The 20,437-nt window shown below is 43.0% G+C and overlaps 2 long non-coding RNA genes across 2 annotated transcripts in view; both read right to left on the reverse strand.

Annotated features, from left to right (window-relative positions):
- LOC147016513 (uncharacterized) overlaps positions 1-18,126 on the reverse strand; it is a 45,003-nt gene extending 26,877 nt beyond the window's left edge. Inside the window, exon 1 of the long non-coding RNA XR_015049675.1 lies at positions 17,831-18,126. This is a non-coding gene — a long non-coding RNA (uncharacterized LOC147016513). The remainder of the gene's footprint in view (positions 1-17,830) is intronic.
- LOC147016514 (uncharacterized) lies at positions 928-2,136 on the reverse strand. The gene is made up of 3 exons (XR_015049673.1): positions 1,698-2,136; positions 1,325-1,382; positions 928-1,100 (listed from the first exon to the last, which is right to left on the reverse strand). It is a non-coding gene; the product is annotated as an uncharacterized LOC147016514 (long non-coding RNA).
- Positions 18,127-20,437: the final 2,311 nt, after the last annotated feature.

Here is a 20,437-nt window from a genome sequence, read left to right on the forward strand (position 1 = left end):
CACAAACCCCGCCCACACAAGCCCCGCCCACACAAACCCCACACAAACCCCACCACACACAAACCCCTCACAAGCTCCAATAAATTGAAATTTTTTGACTCCGCCCCTTTTTGACTCCACCCACACAAGCCCCGCCCACACAAACCCCACACAAACCCCACCACACACAAACCCCACACAAGCTCCACACAAAAACTCCACACAAGCTCCACACAAGCTCCACACACACAAGCTCCACCCATATTCATCATATTCACATAATTAGTGATTAGTTAATTAGTTCCCCACACACAACATGTTTATTTAATTAAAAAAATATCCACCCATCCACACAAGCTCCACTCATCCACCCATCCACCCATCTCTCCACCCATCCATTGATCCACACAAACCTCATCCACATTCACCCCTCCCACATAAGCTCCACCCACATAAACCCCTGCCCACATAAACCCTGCCCACATAAGCGCCTCCCACATAAGCCCTAACTACACAAGCTCCTCACAAAACCTCCTCACACATAAGGCCTGTCCACATACACCCCTCCCACACAAGCTCCACCCACATAAACCCTACCCACATAAACCCTGCCCACACAAGCTCCACCCACATAAACCCTGCCCACATAAACCCTGTCCACATAAACCCTGTCCACATAAGCCCCGCCCACACAAGCCCCACCCACACACACCCCTCCCACCGAAGCCCCGCCCACACAAGCCCCACCGAAGCCCCGCCCACACAAGCCCCTCCCACACAAGCCCCACCCCCTCATCCCCTGTGCGCCCCCACCTTTGACCCACCACCTCCCTCATCCCACCCCCACCCTTCCCCACACACACACATGGGGAGGGGAGGGATGGGATGAGGGGGTGATGGGTCATTGGGGGAGCGCACCTACCCCCCCACCCCCACTCCCAACCCCTCCCTCTCGTTCATGTCTTGATCCTCTTCTTGTAATTCAGAATCAAGTAATTGTATACAAAACAAATATAATTTATTAATATTGAAAATATTAAATATTCATTTGCGAGAATGTATAATCTTTCCCAGCAATCTTCTCCAGATGTCTTGTGATTTCGAAACTCAGACACCATATTCTGTTTTGAAACAAAAAGTGGATAATAATTACATGGTAATATGAGTAAGCCTCGTTGACCACTGAATTAACACACCAGGAGGCCGACTCAGCCTGTCATCCTTTCAAGGTCAATAAAATTAATTCCAGTGTACTGACAAAACCGCGTCCAAACTAATGATGCAACCAACATTAGACGACATTCTAAAGAGAGAGTGATATTAATAATAATTCAGAAATATTTACCTCCAGAAAATCATGTGTTGTACAAGATTGCTTCAACAGCTGATGTTGTGCGATAGTGCTGAAAAAAAAATAAGAAGTCAAGGGTATAGATGAAGAGACAGACAGAGAGAGATACAAACAGACAGGGAAAGCAACACACACACACACACACACACACACGCACGCACGCACACACACACACACACACACACACACACACACACACACACACACACACACACACACATACGCACACATAGACACACACACACGTGTCTCACCATTGGTTTAATTCATTCGAGATCAGAGACCAGTCATTATAAATCATTGACCTCTTCAATAAGAGCAGAGAGAGGTAGGTAGAAAGACAGACACACACACACACGTGTCTCACCATTGGTTTAATTCCTTTGAGATGAGAGGACGTGATCAGACTTCGTGCCACTCATTGTAAATGTCTTTCAATTCTCTTCTAAAATCATTGATCTCTTCAATAAGAGTATTAATTTCATGAACCACGTCATGATATGTAAACTCAATTTCTTCCAATGCCCTGTCAGGGAAAAAATATATATATCAGAATTATCATGATTTAATTAATAATCATTTGCTTCATCGTTCAAAGAGAAAACCATACACAAACTTACCAACTCTGTAGTAAGCTTTTGTCTTCATCGGAAGAACGATCGCCCATGTCTCAGTTGTAAAAATGAAAATCCCGTCTGGCAGAAACTTTGTCTGGTGAATCACTTATAAGGCAACGACGAGGAAATTCCCTAAGCATTGGGTGCGGCCACAGGAAATGACAGGTTGGAAAATAACTGGGCGATTGTATGAATCATTTACAAAACATACTTAAAATGGTTTTGATTCAAATGTTTTCAGTTCGTGTTCTGAGAAAAAATATAAACACGAGACCTTGTCTCACAGAATAGTTCCTATTTTTTCACAGCATGACTGTCTAAAACCACACAGCACGACCGTGTCAAAAAACACTTCCTCATTTTCACGGCATGAACTGAAAACATTTGAAACAAAACTTTTTTTATGGCGTGGTTTATACACAAAAATGATTTGCAACTCGGGCGGTGGTCAGATGAGATCATTAAGAGAAGTTTATCATTTCGTAATGGCACAAAAGGGGTATCTTAAAAAATATAAAGATTCAAATGTTTTGTTTGTCAATATTTTAGATGGGAATTATTGTGCAAAGATAATTAAACTATTGAAGGAATTTGAGAATGAACAAATCTTTATAGGTTCAATGAGTGAGCTGATCAACCTCCAGGTTAAAAGGGGAGACAAATAAATATACCTTGGGATAGCCTGGCTATATATATATATATACAAAGCCTGGTGTTGGCCTAGTGGTTAGGGTGGCGGCTTGGGATCCCAGTGTCCCGAGTTCGAATCCCGCTCAGCTGCTGAATTAACACCAGGGGGTTGACTCAGCCTGTCATCCTTCCGAGGTCGGCGAAATGAGTACCAGTATACTGGTCCCGGTGTATGCCCCGGTTAGAATAGGTGTACCATATCCCTGTGTTGTAAGAGGCGTCCAGGAAGAGCATCCGACCATAAAACATTGCCTCACAAAAAGCCAAACCCCTGCACAGCAGGGAAAAACGGATAAAAAGGGGGTTTATTTTTAGGGAAAAAAAGGGAATCGCTGAAAATCCCCCATTCATTTACATGGGGAAAAGTGAGCTAGAACCAGTATATTCACCCTACTAACAGTATTACGGAAAAACTCCTCGACGGATTTCGATGAAACTTGGTGGGGGGGTTAGGTATGGTCCAAGGATCATGCCATTAGATTTTGGACTTGGTCCCCCACCCCCCAAAAACAAAATTGTTAGAGAAAAAAAATTTTTTTTTGCATTTCTACATGTTTTAAGTGATTTCCAACCCCCCCCCCAAAAAAAAATTGTTACCCCCCCCCCCCAAAAATTGTTAGAGAATTTTTTTTTGCATTTCTACATGTTTTAAGTGATTTCCAACTCCCCCCCCAAAAAAAAAAATTGTTACCCCCCAAAAAAATTGTTACCCCCCAAAAAAATTGTTAGAGAATTTTTTTTGCATTTCTACATATTTTAAGTGATTTCCAACCCCCCCCAAAAAAAATTGTTTGAGAAATTTTTTTTTTGCATTTTTACATGTTTTAAGTGATTTCCAACCCCCCCCCCCAAAAAAAAATTGTAAGAGAAAAAAAAATTTTTGCAACTTTTTTTTTCAACAAAATTTCGATTTTTTTTTTTTTTTTTGCATTTTTACATGTTTTAAGTGATTTCCAACCCCCCCCCCCCCAAAAAAAAATGTTGGAGAAAAGAACTATAACTCAGTACTGTTGACATCATATTTAATGAATAAGATATAAGGTTCACTTGAGTGACCCAGCAGTATTGGCGGCGGAGGTTTTGCACTCTCCCGAGTGCTCCCCCTCTAGTTTCATGATGTTTTTTTTCTGGCTTATCAATCCAGATGGACATACTTTTTTTTTCCAAGATTTATGGAAGTTATGGAATGAACCCACATGTTAAAGAGTTTGCAGTATGTGCAGCTTCCTGTTCAGCAAACTGAGAAAGTACTGCAAGTGTTTCATTGTGCAGAGGTACAGCCCTTTCTCAGGAACTTTTCCAAATATTTTCAGCTTATTCCAGAAGCTCTGTCAGCCATTTTAAGTTACAATACTTATCTCCGACACAGAGTATTTCTGTGTCAATAAATGTCTGTGTGCCCTTTGTGCTCCCTCCCCATTCACTTATTAAATATGCAAATGAAATCACTTGGTCTCTGAGTGATTTGAATTGCCCTGATTGCAAATGGCTTTAGCTATTAATTGTCCGTTAAAGAACAGATTTGGCTCAGGATGATTAGTATACACATGGAAAGCATCCCGCGTCCGGTGTGGTGACCGCTCAAACTGACATTTGGTTTGTGGGTGTGAGGGAGTACCAGCACGTCGTTGAGCTGGCTCAGACGTTCCACCAAAGCACGGTAGCGGCGACCTCTCCCTTCCTGTACTCCCTCCACTCTCAACCCACACCAATAAATGTCTATTTGTGTCCATAAATTATTTAGAGATTGTTCTGTAATGATTTGTTTAATTTTTGTCTCTAATATGTACATAAGTGAAGGTGAATTTAAGTTAGGGTGACTGAAAATTTTCCCTGGCAACGCATCCCCCCATAACATGATGTACACTACCGGTCTAAAGTTTTAGAACACCCCCATTTTTCCAGTTTTTGCTAAAATTTAAGCAGTTTAATGTTTCAATGTACTCTGAAATTAAAGCAAAGAACAAATAAACAATTGCAGATAAAAATAAATAAACCATGGAATCGTTTTGTTGAACAAAATTTAATCTAAATTTTTGACTCATCAAAGTAGCCACCTTTAGCAGATATAACATCCGAACATACTTGTGCCATTCTTTCTACAATGGAAATCAAATATTGTTCGGAAAGTTCTTCCCAACACTGTTGCAGAAGTTCCCACAAATGTGTTACACTTGCAAGTTGCTTTCCTTTCACCCTTCTGTCCAGTTCATCCCAAACCAGCTCGATCTGGTTTAAGTCTGAAGACTGTGCTGGCCATTCCATGATTTGAAGCCTACCATCTTGTTCTTTTCTTCTGAGGTAGTTCTGACATAGCCTGCAGGTATGTTTTGGGTCGTTATCATGCTGTTGGATGAACCCATGACCAACTAGGCATAGACCAGAGGGTATTGCATGGCGCTGCAAAATGCTGTGGTCGCCCTATTAGTTCAGGATGCCAGTCACTCTGTGCAAGTCGCCGACTCTGGATCCAGCAAAAGAGCCCCAGATCATCACGCTTCCTCCTCCATGTTTGACAGTTGGTGTCACACACTGAAGAACCATCCTTTCGCCTACTCGACGGCATACAAAAACCCTGCACGATGAACCGAAGATTTCAAATTTTGATTCATCGGTCCATAAGACCTTCTTCCAGTTTTCAGTAATCCACTGGCAGTGCTTCATGGCCCAGGCAAGCCTCTTTTTCTTATTTTGCCATCTTAGCAATTGCTTTCTTACTGCCACTCAACCTGTCAAACCTGCAGCTCAAAGTCTTCTCTTCACAGTTGAAACTGAGACTTCCTTGCTTCGACCAGTGTTAAGTTGCGCTTGAAGCTGCTGTAATGTGAGCCGCCTATCACGCAAGCTGTTCACTCTCAGAAACTTGTCTTCTGATTGAGTTGTGGCTTTGGGTCTGCCAGACCTCTTCCTGTCAGAGTTTCCTCCAGTTTCCAAGTGCCTTTTGATGGTGTAGGAAACTGTACTCACTGACACCTTGGCTTCTTTGCAATTTCTCGAAAGGAAAGACCTACACTTTTAAGGGTTATAATGGTCTGTCTGTCTTCCTTTGTTAATTGAATTTTTCTCGCCATTATTATATCAATATACCACTTCCTGCAGTGCAATATTGTCCAAACAATGCTTCAGAGGGTGTAGCAACAGCCTGTTCCAACATTGCTTTTATACAGATAGAGGGTTTGTAACTAATCAACAAAAGTTGGGACACCTGTAGGAATTGTTTGCATCAACTTTCAAGGCTTAATTTACTTCCATTGCTGCAGAACAGCTGCAGTTGCTGACCCATTACTTGTTCTCTGAAAAGGGCCTTTTTTAACAACTTAAATTTACATTATTTTTCAGTTTTTGGTAATCCAAGCTTTCGTTTTTTTAACCTCTGGCAGTTTACCACTTAGCTTTGTACCATTTGAGGTTATTCACTGGACTTGAACTGCTTAAATTTCAGTAAAAAAACTTGAAAAATGGGGGTGTTCTAAAACTTTTGACCAGTTGTGCATATGGGTAAATTGTACCCGAATAATGTCATTTCGTATAACATCGCAGTTTTTTGAGAAACGATCTATGACGTAAATCAAAAAGTTGCTTTATAAACACTGTAAAGGGAAATAATGATGAATGTTTTCTTTCACAATCATGAGAGACTTCCAGAACTCCTCAAACATCTTTATATTGACATGGATTTCATGGTCCCTGCTCGAATCTAATAAGAGAGAAAAAAACTTTATCGCTGCTGGAAAAAAATATAAAACATAACCCGGGTTTGAAGCAAAACCATGGCCACTGACCACCAAATATATAATACATAGCTGGAAGCCCGTGGTAAAAAAGTACAGGTCAGGTCAGGTATGGGAGCATGTGCCAGAACAGCACGTCGCTGCGTCCACTTTCCGCCGGTACTCCAGGGGCCTCCGTCTGGCCATCCCCCAGGCAGATGCCAGGCCCATCCCCATCTCCTTGAGATGATGGTCAACCTGTTGCAACCATGAGGCACGTGGTCGACCCACTGGCCTCCTCCACTCATGAGACTCCCTCGCTGAGAGAATCTGGTGAGCAGGATCAGAGTCAGGAAAACGAGCCACATGTCCATACAGCCGCAACTGACGCTCACGGACTATGCAGGTAACAAATCTCATCCGAGTCTCTCTCAGCAACCGCTCGTTGGACACAAAATCCGACCAGCGATAGCCAAGGATTCTCCGAAGAAACCTGGTACCAAAGGAATTAAGTCTCCGTCTCAGATCCTTGGTCAGAGTCCAAGTCTCGCACACATAGAGCAAGACTGGAAGTACCAAGGACCTGAAGACTCGGACTTTCGTCCTCCCGCACAGGTACCGGCAGCGCCACACCCCATGATCCAGTGAATCCATGACTCCCCAGGCCCGACCCAGACATCTATTGACCTCTGACTCGCAGCCAGCAGACACATGAATATCACTGCCAAGGTAAGTGAATCTCTCCACGACCTCAACATCCTCACCACAAACAGACACAGACAGGACAGCAGCATCCAAGATGTCACCGAAAGCCTGGATCTTAGTTTTGACCCAAGAAACCCATAATCCCAACGGCTCCGACTCCTCATTCAGCACCTCGAGGGCCCCCAAGAGGATGTCTAAAGTCTCCGCAAAGATGACTGCATCATCTGCAAAGTCAAGGTCCGAGATCTTGACATTCCCAAATGACGCACCGCAACTTGATCTCTCCGACATCCTCCCTAGAATCCAGTCCATACAAGTGCTGAAAAGTGTGGGGGCAAGTACACATCCCTGACGAACTCCAGTAACAACTGGAAATAAGTCAGAGATGGTACCACCACACTTCACAGCACTCTCAGTACCAGAGTAGAGTTCAGACATCAGATCGATCAGTTTTGGTGGCACCCCACGAAGACCAAGAATCCTCCAGAGGACATCCCGATTCACTGAATCGAACGCTTTACAGAGATCAACATAGGCTGCAAGCAGCCCCTGCCGAAACTCTCGTCTGCATTCGGTGAGGACACGAAGTGCAAGGATACGGTCAATCGTTGACCTCTTTGGTGTAAAGCTTGACTGCTCTGGACGCTGGTGCTCAAGCAGATGGTGGCGAACCCTATCGAGAATTATCCGAGCAAAGACCTTGCCCGGCACTGAGAGCAGCGTCACCCCTCGGTAGTTGTTGCAGTCTTGGCGATCACCCTTCCCTTTCCAGAGAGGGACAACAAGGCCCCTCTTCCAGTCAGTTGGGATGATGCCTGTTTTCCAGGCAGAGCACAAAACTGCATGCAACGACACGAGTGCAGCATTTCCACCAGCCTTGAGAAGTTCGGCATGGATGCCACAGATACCTGGAGCTTTGCCCCGTTTCAACTGGTTCACCGCAGCCCGTGTTTCCACATGCGTAGGTGGACCACAGTTGATTCGAGGGTCAGCAACAGGGATTGTAACACCCTTGACGTCCGACTCGACAGTTGGGGGATCAGCCTGGTACAACCGCTCAAAGTAACCGGCCCAGCGGGCCTTCACTTCAGACTCCTCTGTCAAGAGCCTACCACTCTCTGCTCGAACTGTAGTGCTCCGAGGGATGGGCTTGGATGAACGTAATGCGCGAATTCCCCTGTAAGCGGGACGAGAATCACCTGTCCACAGGTGATGCTCTACCCCCTCACAGATTACTCGCACATAGGCCTCCTTGTCCACCCTCAGTGCACGTACAGTTTTACGCCTCAGCTCCCTGAACAGCTCAGCTCTGCCATTCAGCCTGGCCCTGCGACTCTGGTCAATGGTATCCAGTGTCCCTTGAGAGACAAAATTCTTCTTTGCCCTGCGGTGAGCTCCAAGGCATCCACCGGCAACATTAAGGACGGTGGTCTTGAAGGCGCTCCACAACTCTTCAGGACCCCCCAAAGCACCCAGACCCCCCAAGTGTCCACTCAGCCTGTTTGCAAACTCCTCAGCTACTCTCTCATCCCTGAGCTTGGCAACATCCAGCCTCGGCTGGGATGGTACCATTCTCCAGGATTTAAGGTGCAGCTTTAGAGTTGCTACAACAAGCCTGTGGTCAGTATTGAGGAACTGAGCACTCCGGTAGACCCTGCAGTTCTGGATCATCCTCCGACGACCGTCAATGAGGACATGGTCAATCTCCTTTGCCACACCGCCAGCGTTGGAATACCAAGTCCAGCGATGAGCTTGTGGGCGCTGAAACCATGAACCAGCCACCCTAAGTCCATGACTTCTTGCAAAGTCAAGGAACTTAGTGCCATTCTGGTTCATAGTTCCTGACCCATGGGGACCAACACACACCTCATAACCGTCCCTATCAGTTCCAGTGGATGCATTGAAATCCCCCAAGACTAGAAGTGTATCTCGTCTGGGGCACTGATCAACCACAGGCTCGAGTGTGGCGTAGAATGCATCCTTCACGGTGAGATCACTCGCCTCAGTCGGAGCATAAACAGAGACCAGGGAAATGACACCTAAGGAGTGACGAATCCTTAATCTCATAATAGGCTCGTTGACCGGTGTTACCTCAATTATCATTGGGGTCAGCTTATTGGACACAGCTACAGCAACTCCTTGGGTATGGTAACCATCAGAGCGACCAGACCAATAGTAGGTGTAACCACCCACCATTATCTCGCCGCAATCCGGTCTCCGAACCTCAGAGAGAGCTGCAATCCCGATGTCCAAACGCTTGAGCTCAGATGATAACAGAGACAGGTGATCATCCTCTCTTAGGGATAGGACATTCCAGGCACCCACCCGAAGGGACCGCCTCAGGTTAACCCAAGGAAACCGCCGTCTGGTGGACGACACCTCAGCACCACTCCAACACACTCTCCCGCAATCTGACCCAGGGATGTTACCCCGTGGTTTCCCTCCTATCAAAGATTGGGGGTCCCGAAGGCTTTGCCCCAATCCCGTCATCCGGTGAGCTGGTAAATGATCTTGGTAGCTGAAAGTACCGATCCTCATCGTTTGGTGAGCGTGGTAAAAAAAAGTACAACGATAGAAAAATTTTAAAAGGAAGCAATTTATTGTTGTGCTGACGAAAAGGGCTCAAAAATACAAAAAAAAATTAAAAAACATCTCTTCACAGTATGTTCTCGGTTCAAATTGGTACCTTCACCTTAGTTCATTTTACACAATGAAAGTACCGATCCTCAGTTCAAATTGGTACCTTCACCTTAGTTCATTTTACACAATGAAAGTACCGATCCTCAGTTCAAATTGGTACCTTGGTTCATTTTACACAACGAAAATACCGATCGTCCATTCAAATCGATACCTTGGTTCATGTTACACAATGAAAGTACGGATCCTTCATTCAACTTGGTACCTTGGTTCATCTTACACAATGAAAATACCGATCGTCTGTTCAGATCGATACCTTGGTTCATTTTATACAACAAAAAACACCGATCATTGGTTTATATTGCTACCTTGGTTCATTTTACACAATGAAAGTACCAATCCTTGGTTCAAATCGGTACATTGGTTCACTTTACACAATGAAAGTACCGATCCTCGGTTCAAATTGGTACCTTGGTTCACTTTACACAATGAAAGTACCGATCCTCAGTTCAAATTGGTACCTTGGTTCACTTTACACAATGAAAGTACCGATCTTCGGTAAAAGTTGGTACCTTGGTTCATTTTACACAATGAAAGTACTGATCCTCGGTACAAATCGGTACATTGGTTCACTTTACACAATTAAAGTACCGATCATCGGTAAAAGTTGGTACCTTGGTTCATTTTACACAATGAAAGTACCGATCATCGGTTCAAATTGGTACCTTGGTTCACTTTACACAACAAAAGTAATGTTCCTCGGTTCAAATCGGTACATTGGTTCACTTTACACAATGAAAGTACCGATCCTCGGTTCAAATTGGGACCTTGGTTCACTTTACACAATGAAAGTACCGATCATCGGTTCAAATTGGTACATTGGTTCACTTTACACAATGAAAGTACCGATCCTCGGTTCAAATTGGTACCTTGGTTCACTTTACACAATGAAAGTACTGTTCATCGGTTCAAATTGGTACATTGGTTCACTTTACTCAATGAAAGTACCGATCATCGGTTCAAATTGGTACCTTGGTTCACTTTACACAATGAAAGTACCGATCCTCAGTTCAAATTGGTACTTTGGTTCATTTTACAGCATGGAAGTACCGATCCTCGGTTCGAATTGGTACTTTGGTTCATTTTACCCCATGGAAGTACCGATCCCCAATTGAAATTGCTAATTTGGTTCATTTTACACCATGGAAGTACCGATCCCCAATTCAAATTAGTACTTTGGCCCATTTTTCACAATGAAAGTACCGATACTCGGTTCAAATTGGTACCTTGGTTCACGTTACACAATGAAAGTACCGATCATCGGTAAAAGTTGGTACCTTGGTTCATTTTTACACAATGAAAGTACCGATCCTCGGTTCAAATCGGTAATTGGTTCACTTTACACAATGAAAGTACCGATCCTCGGTTCAAATTGGTACCTTGGTTCACTTTGCACAATGAAAGTACCAATCATCAGTAAAAGTTGGTACCTTGGTTCATTTTACAGAATGAAAGTACCGATCCTTGGTTCAAATTGGTACCTTTGTTCACTTTACACAATGAAAGTACCGATCCTCGGTTCAAATCGCTACCTTGGTTCACTTTACACAATGAAAGTATCGATCTTCGGTAAAAGTTGGTACCTTGGTTCATTTGACACAATGAAACTACCAATCCTCGGTTCAAATCAGTACCTTGGTTCATTTTATACAACATAAAACACCGATCATTGGTTTATATTGGTACCTTGGTTCATTTTATCCAATGAAAATACCGATCCTTGGTTCAAATTGGTACCTTGGTTCATCTTACACAATGAAAGTACCGATCCTCGGTTCAAATCGGTAATTGGTTCACTTTACACAATGAAAGTACCGATCCTCGGTTCAAATTGGTACCTTGGTTCACTTTGCACAATGAAAGTACCAATCATCAGTAAAAGTTGGTACCTTGGTTCATTTTACACAATGAAAGTACCGATCCTTGGTTCAAATTGGTACCTTTGTTCACTTTACACAATGAAAGTACCGATCCTCGGTTCAAATCGCTACCTTGGTTCACTTTACACAATGAAAGTATCGATCTTCGGTAAAAGTTGGTACCTTGGTTCATTTGACACAATGAAACTACCAATCCTCGGTTCAAATCAGTACCTTGGTTCATTTTATACAACATAAAACACCGATCATTGGTTTATATTGGTACCTTGGTTCATTTTATCCAATGAAAATACCGATCCTTGGTTCAAATTGGTACCTTGGTTCATCTTACACAATGAAAATACCGATCGTCTGTTCAGATCGATACCTTGGTTCATTTTATACAACAAAAAACACCGATCATTGGTTTATATTGCTACCTTGGTTCATTTTACACAATGAAAGTACCAATCCTTGGTTCAAATCGGTACATTGGTTCACTTTACACAATGAAAGTACCGATCCTCGGTTCAAATTGGTACCTTGGTTCACTTTACACAATGAAAGTACCGATCCTCAGTTCAAATTGGTACCTTGGTTCACTTTACACAATGAAAGTACCGATCTTCAGTAAAAGTTGGTACCTTGGTTCATTTTACACAATGAAAGTACTGATCCTCGGTACAAATCGGTACATTGGTTCACTTTACACAATTAAAGTACCGATCATCGGTAAAAGTTGGTACCTTGGTTCATTTTACACAATGAAAGTACCGATCATCGGTTCAAATTGGTACCTTGGTTCACTTTACACAACAAAAGTAATGTTCCTCGGTTCAAATCGGTACATTGGTTCACTTTACACAATGAAAGTACCGATCCTCGGTTCAAATTGGGACCTTGGTTCACTTTACACAATGAAAGTACCGATCATCGGTTCAAATTGGTACATTGGTTCACTTTACACAATGAAAGTACCGATCCTCGGTTCAAATTGGTACCTTGGTTCACTTTACACAATGAAAGTACTGTTCATCGGTTCAAATTGGTACATTGGTTCACTTTACACAATGAAAGTACCGATCCTCGGTTCAAATTGGTACCTTGGTTCACTTTACACAATGAAAGTACCGTTCATCGGTTCAAATTGGTACATTGGTTCACTTTACACAATGGAAGTACCGATCCTCGGTTCAAATTGGTACCTTGGTTCACTTTACACAATGAAAGTACCGTTCATCGGTTCAAATTGGTACATTGGTTCACTTTACTCAATGAAAGTACCGATCATCGGTTCAAATTGGTACCTTGGTTCACTTTACACAATGAAAGTACCGATCCTCAGTTCAAATTGGTACTTTGGTTCATTTTACAGCATGGAAGTACCGATCCTCGGTTCAAATTGGTACTTTGGTTCATTTTACCCCATGGAAGTACCGATCCCCAATTCAAATTGCTAATTTGGTTCATTTTACACCATGGAAGTACCGATCCCCAATTCAAATTAGTACTTTGGCCCATTTTTCACAATGAAAGTACCGATACTCGGTTCAAATTGGTACCTTGGTTCACGTTACACAATGAAAGTACCGATCATCGGTAAAAGTTGGTACCTTGGTTCATTTTTACACAATGAAAGTACCGATCCTCGGTTCAAATCGGTAATTGGTTCACTTTACACAATGAAAGTACCGATCCTCGGTTCAAATTGGTACCTTGGTTCACTTTGCACAATGAAAGTACCAATCATCAGTAAAAGTTGGTACCTTGGTTCATTTTACACAATGAAAGTACCGATCCTTGGTTCAAATTGGTACCTTTGTTCACTTTACACAATGAAAGTACCGATCCTCGGTTAAAATCGCTACCTTGGTTCACTTTACACAATGAAAGTATCGATCTTCGGGAAAAGTTGGTACCTTGGTTCATTTGACACAATGAAACTACCGATCCTTGGTTCAAATCAGTACCTTGGTTCATTTTATACAACATAAAACACCGATCATTGGTTTATATTGGTACCTTGGTTCATTTTATCCAATGAAAATACCGATCCTTGGTTCAAATTGGTACCTTGGTTCATCTTACACAATGAAAATACCGATCGTCTGTTCAGATCGATACCTTGGTTCATTTTATACAACAAAAAACACCGATCATTGGTTTATATTGCTACCTTGGTTCATTTTACTCAATGAAAGTACCGATCCACGGTTCAAATTGGTACCTTGGTTCACTTTACACAATGAAAGTACCGATCCTCGGTTCAAATTGGTACCTTGGTTCACTTTACACAATGAAAGTACCGATCCTCGGTTCAAATTGGTACCTTGGTTCACTTTACACAATGAAAGTACCGATCCTCGGTTCAAATTGGTACCTTGGTTCACTTTACACAATGAAAGTACCGATCATTGGTACATTGGTTCATTTTACACAATGAAAGTACCGATCATCAGTTCAAGTTGGTTCCTTGGTTCATTATACACAATGAAAGTACCGATCCTCGGTACAAATTGGTACCTTGGTTCACTTTACACAATGAAAGTACCGATCCTCGGTTCAAATTGGTACCTTGGTTCACTTTACACAATGAAAGTACCGATCATTGGTACATTGGTTAATTTTACACAATGAAAGTACCGATCATCAGTTCAAATTGGTTTCTTGGTTCATTATACACAATGAATGTACTGATCCTCGGTACAAATTGGTACCTTGGTTCACTTTACACAATGAAAGTACCGATCATTGGTTCAAATTGGTACCTTGGTTCACTTTACACAATGAAAGTACCGATCATTGGTACATTGGTTCATTTTACACAATGAAAGTACCGATCATCAGTTCAAGTTGGTTCCTTGGTTCATTTTACACAATGAAAGTACCGATCCTGGGTTCAAATTGGTACCTTGGTTCACTTTACATAATAAAAGTACCAATCATCGGTTCAAGTTTGGTTCGTTGGTTAATTTTACACAATGAAAGTATCAATCATTGGTTCAAGTTGGTTCCTTGGTTCATTTTACACAATGAAAGTACCGATCCTGGGTTCAAATTGGTACCTTGATTCACTTTACATTATAAAAGTACCAATCATCGGTTCAAGTTTGGTTCGTTGGTTAATTTTACACAATGAAAGTATCAATCATTGGTTCAAGTTGGTTCCTTGGTTCATTTTACACAATGAAAGTACCGATCCTGGGTTCAAATTGGTACCTTGGTTCACTTTACATTATAAAAGTACCAATCATCGGTTCAAGTTTGGTTCGTTGGTTAATTTTACACAATGAAAGTATCAATCATTGGTTCAAGTCGGTTCCTTGGTTAATTTTACACAATGAAAGTATCAATCATCAGTTCAAATTGGTACCTTGGTTCATTTTACACAATGAAAGTATCAATCATCGGTTCAAGTTGGTTCCTTGGTTAATTTTACACAATGAAAGTACTGATTCTCCATTCATATCGGTACCTTAGTTTGTATTGATTCACCACCATAACAAAGGCCCAGATGCCGATGACCTCCAACATTTTGATCTGTGATGATCATTTCAACAGTTGCATTGGTCATTTTACACTGAGGGTAAAACTTGTGGGGAGAATATGACGATTGTGAATATGGCCGCTGCAAATAAATCTTTGGCCTCGTTTTATACAAACACGGCTGTCAAATGTCTTGAAGAGGTGGAGGAAATGTTACACACAAACGGATATGGACGAACCGGCGTATTATTATATAGATAGATCTATTATCGAGCAGTATCAACATCCAAAATCATATTTCTTAACAGCAAAGATTTCGCGGCAATATTTCTTCACATAAAAAATTCAGAAGCGATCGAAGCAGTGGTTGGACTTGTACATCATCCAGGTTCAATTTTTTTTTTGTGCAATTGAAAAAAATGATAATTTTCCTGCACGTTTGGATTAATTTGAAACAACTTTTATTGAATCTTTCTCTCCAAAGAGCGTTTTCCGTGTTTCACGGTTGGACAGACAGACAGACAGACAAACAGGCGGCACTAGCCTATTCCATATATATATATATATATATTGTTGCGGATTCGCGCCCGCCGGCGTGCGAGCGGCCACGTAACTCGAATCGCGGCACGTCGCCCACCGGACGGACAATCCCGTCGTGACCCTCTCGGACTAACGCCGGGAACTAGTCACGGGTGGGCCTTTCGGCCTCACCACGATCGTGCCAATCGGCCCCCCGCGTGGGATAGGGTTGCTCGCCAAATTCGACCTACCTAAGTACCCACACGGAGGGTAGACCGGGCGATCGCACCTCGCCGCAGGTCGACTTCGGACACGGGCCACTTTAAGCGACCCGTTCCGTACTATCGGGATAACCGAGCGGTGTTATCGTCAACCTCGACGGTTCGATTAATTATTGGGCGTATTTAGCCCACGACCAACCCTTTACGTGAAGTAAGATGGAGATTCAATAAAGGAAAAGACGGAGCAAAACGGGAAAAACAGTTCAACATAAAGCACATTTATTCCGCGGCAAACGGAAAGCACACATATACAATTATACACCAAAAGCAAATGTAAAAATAGAAGAAACACACAATTCTGCACAAAAAGCAAATGCAACAATGCAGATCTACTACCGACTACCGAGCACACGGCAACACTTATACAGTTTTACTTCACAGACGGCGCCGACAACACATATACTCAAAGCAAAAGAAAAAGGGACCACCCTCCACTACAAGGGGGCAGACGGGCCTGGGGCCGAGACCGCGTGGAGCCTACCCATCTGGTGATGAGCCGCAAAATGGCGGTGGCGCCCCGACTCCGCGGGCCTCGCTGGCACTGCCTGGAAATGGGGTGGGAACGGGGCCCCCTTCTCACACTATCTTAGCGCGGGGGGAAACAGGAGGGGGTTGTTGATGCTCGGGGGAATGAGGATATCTCGCTGGCTTGGGTCCCGCGCGAGCGTCTCCACCGCGACCTCGGTCGCGTTACCGGCCTCCCCTCTCCGCAGCTCCCCGACTCTGACACGAGCGCCCTCTCGACTGCCTTCGCCGCCGCCACCTCTCCAACTCTCCCACTCTCCACTCTTCTCAGCTCCGTCCAACTGCTTTCTCTGACTCTTCTCTTCTCAACTCTCCTTGACTGACTGCCTTTTCGGCGAGCGAACGTGGCCCTTTATAGCCCCCGGGGCTTCGCTCCTTCACCTTCGACCCTTCACCTCTGGCTGGCTCCCCATTGGACAGAGGAAAAGTGGGCGTGAATGATTTTTGATCCGCGAATCTACATATAGCGATTATACTCCGACGCACATGGAGGCGGGGCCAAATCGCCCCACGCTCGCCGATAGGACGGAACAGAAGTGGGCGTGAATCGTTCTTGATCCGATTTCTTCGGAAAGGCTGGTGTTTTTGCACCCTCTGTTCGGTGCGCGCCCTGTACGAGTCCAGGATCGGTGCCCACAAGCGGCGCGGGAATGGCGGTGATGCGATGGTTGCGAGAGCGAGATGTGACGGTAAAGGTCGTGGCTGTTGTTGTGAAGCGGCGTTGCGGTTGGTGGTTGTTGTGTGATGGCTGTTGAGACGTGGTTGGTGGTGGTTGTGGTGGTAGTAATGGCGGCTGGTCCAAAATAAAGATAGTAAAAGAAAAACGGCTATCCTGAAGGGTCGCAGCCCGAATGAATGACATTTATTCCCTCTAAACAACGGGTTTGGACTAACTACACATATACTTACAGAGATATCTCACCTAAGGGACCTGAATGGTGGTTTGCGAATTTCGTCAACCACAACAATATATATATATATATATATATATATATATATATATATATATATATATATATATATATATATATATATATATATATATATATATATATATATATATATATATATATATATATATATATATATATATATATATATACATGATTGGTATGGTGATTGTGAATATGACAGTGCCGAAGATGTCTTTTGCTTCATGTAGCACAAACATGGCAGCCATATGATTTTTCAGGTTGAAATTGTGGGTGGTCAGGCCAGCTGTCTACCCAATGGGTGGAAAGGAATGTTGTATACACAGATGGACGAACAAGTGTATTATTTCGATTTTATTCAGTATAACTGAGAGCTTCTTTATTCTTAGCATACACAACATATGTATTTGCCTCACTGTTTGGAATGAATTTGTAAGATCGCACTTGTAAAAACATTAAAATTGCAGGCGAGGACTTACCTTTGGCGATGTGTGGAATGGAAAGGTTTGGTGCAGCTCGAGAGCAGAATCCACATTTCGGAGAGCCGTCCTCCCCGAGCAACGACGAAACGGTGCCGGAGACGAAGTAAGCCAATGACAAAGCGAGACAGTGACGAAGTGAGCCAGCAATGAAGTGAGCTCAAAGATAAGACAAGCCAGTGATGAGGAGCACACAAGACGAGGAGAGCAAACAATGACGCTAGAACCAGAGATGAAAAGCGCCGAAGATGAAGCAAGCCACCCACAAAAAGCACCAGTGACAATAAGCACCTCGGGACATGGAGCCTGAACGAGTCCTCATGACCCTCTCTCTATGCGCTTCTTCTTCACCTTCGAGCCATCCTGCATGCTGGGAGCTCTGGTGTTCCCTTTCTCTAGGCCCCTGTTCGTCCTCCAGGGCGTATTCCTCCTCCAGGCTGTCTCACCCACAGGGCAGCCCCAATAAAAATAAAGCCATATTGCTTCTTCTGGGTTCCACAGCACACTGTGCCACCATGGCTTCCATACCTCAGCCAGAAAGATCGTGATCGGCCTTTTTGGGGCATGTGCCTTTTTGTGATGGGAAGTTCTCACCTGTCCCCTCCCACAAACAGGTGTTTATGCATATTATATAACCCTGTCTGTAAATTACATATGCTGATTCGTCTTCTGCCTCCTTAAACTGTAAAATTCCTTCTTTCTACTTTACCACTATACAACTATACCTTGCTGAAAGGTTACTTTTGACTTCACATCAACTGATTTAATGTGAGTTGTGGGTTAGTTTGAACAAATTTGCAAATGACCAGCAGAAGGAAAATTTTCTGCCAAGTTTTATGAAAAAACCTCTCATAGTTTAGAGATGTTTAACCAGCTGTGACAATGTTATGACTGTCTTATGGACTTTTGGGATATGCAGATGATTAGCCACGTCATAAGGTCCTCTGAAAATGTTTTCTGAAAATCATCTTCACATGTGGTTTTATTTTAGTCCGTATTTGCATTCAATGTAATGATAGGATGGCCAAGATGATGCGCACTTATCTTTGAGACACTATATACTTTGCAATTGATTCCCAACCCCACTATAAGTTGGTGGATTGGTGGTTCTCAGGCAAGCAAGGCATTGCATCAAATATCCATTGGCTCTCAGATGGATGTGAGGGTAGTTGTCCCCTCTGCCAACATTACTTTGACACAACCTTGAGTAAATTACAAATTCTTGCCCAAATAACCTTTAGTCGAATGTCAGGCTCAACCAGTAAATTTGTGAAAGATTTGTGGCAAAACCTCACCCAGCTGATACGACAAGGAAATGGGAATAAATGGGGTCGTTAAAGTAGTAGTAGTCGTCAGAGAGTTGTCCCAATCAGGGGATTGTCCTCAAAATTAGTCTCTGAAGGAAAATATTATCTAAGCTTACTGAAGTAATATTGCTGCAGATATGGTTCCTCCTCAGGATTAATAAATGCTTAATATCGTGTAGTTATTCCTATGTTGAGTGTTTAAAATAAGCGTAAAGTCATTAAATGTCATTTTAGATAGGCGTCACGACTTCATTTATTTAGAAAATGTCAGACCCACCCCATTGTGTGTGTTTAAAATCCTCCTGACACACAACTTATCAGGTTTGGCCTAATGACTGCTGGCCTGTGGCGATCTGGAGGGGAGTCTCTGCGGCAGGGGACTGATTTGGTTGCTCTGCGACTCAACAGATTCGAACCAGGGCAACGGTGTCGAACCCCCGTGAACCGTAAAAATATCATAGCATGTGCTAAGCCTCTTTTAAGTTGAACTAGCTTCTTGTCACTGCCAGTACTAATGTATGTCAACTTCTATGATTGTTTTCAATGGCATGTGTGTTGTGGAATTGGATGCAAGTATGATAAATCAAAAGTGAAAAGAACTGCTGTTTTCCAATAGCAGGTACACGTGTTTTTGAAGTTTTTTTCTGACTCCTCTCTTGTTCTGATACCTGCAACCTAAGTTATACGTTTTCCCAAACCTTTTAATACTATGTTGTACATGTGCAAGCTTATTTAGCACATCTTCATCTGTTGTTGTTTGCCCATCTCAATCCATTCTTCCCCCAATTCAGCATTACATTATTCTGCATTATTTATCTTGCTCCTGCTCCGCAGCATAAGTCCCGAAACACAGCTCTCCACCCTTTCCTATCTTGGGCTATATGTTGTAATCTTTTCATAGTAATTCCAAGAAGCTTCCATTAGATCCTTTTCCACTGTTTGCTTCAATCTGGATATTGGTCTACCTGCTTTGCTATATTATCTTTCACTAATCTTTCCTCATCCATTCTTTCAATATGTCAGAAGCAAATACATCCAAATCAACGTCAGGTCCAACAAAATCCGTCACGGCTGCCTCATGTCCATCTCATATGAAGCATTTGTCCTCCTCCCATTATTAAACCCCTTTGTGTTTTCTTTCTCAGGAGACCCTGGTCAATTTGTGTAATATTCTCCAGGCTGTTTACATCTTCCATTTAACTCAACGTAATGAACTGCAACAGCAATGAACGTATGACTTAGTAATTTCAGATAACTTAAACTGTACTTCATTCCTTCTGTATGTCTGGTGTTGGCTTAA

This window comes from Eptatretus burgeri, chromosome 11 (assembly GCF_056783735.1).
Source record: "Eptatretus burgeri isolate ZD-2024b chromosome 11, Ebu_testis_v1, whole genome shotgun sequence".
Lineage (NCBI taxonomy): Eukaryota > Metazoa > Chordata > Myxini > Myxiniformes > Myxinidae > Eptatretus > Eptatretus burgeri.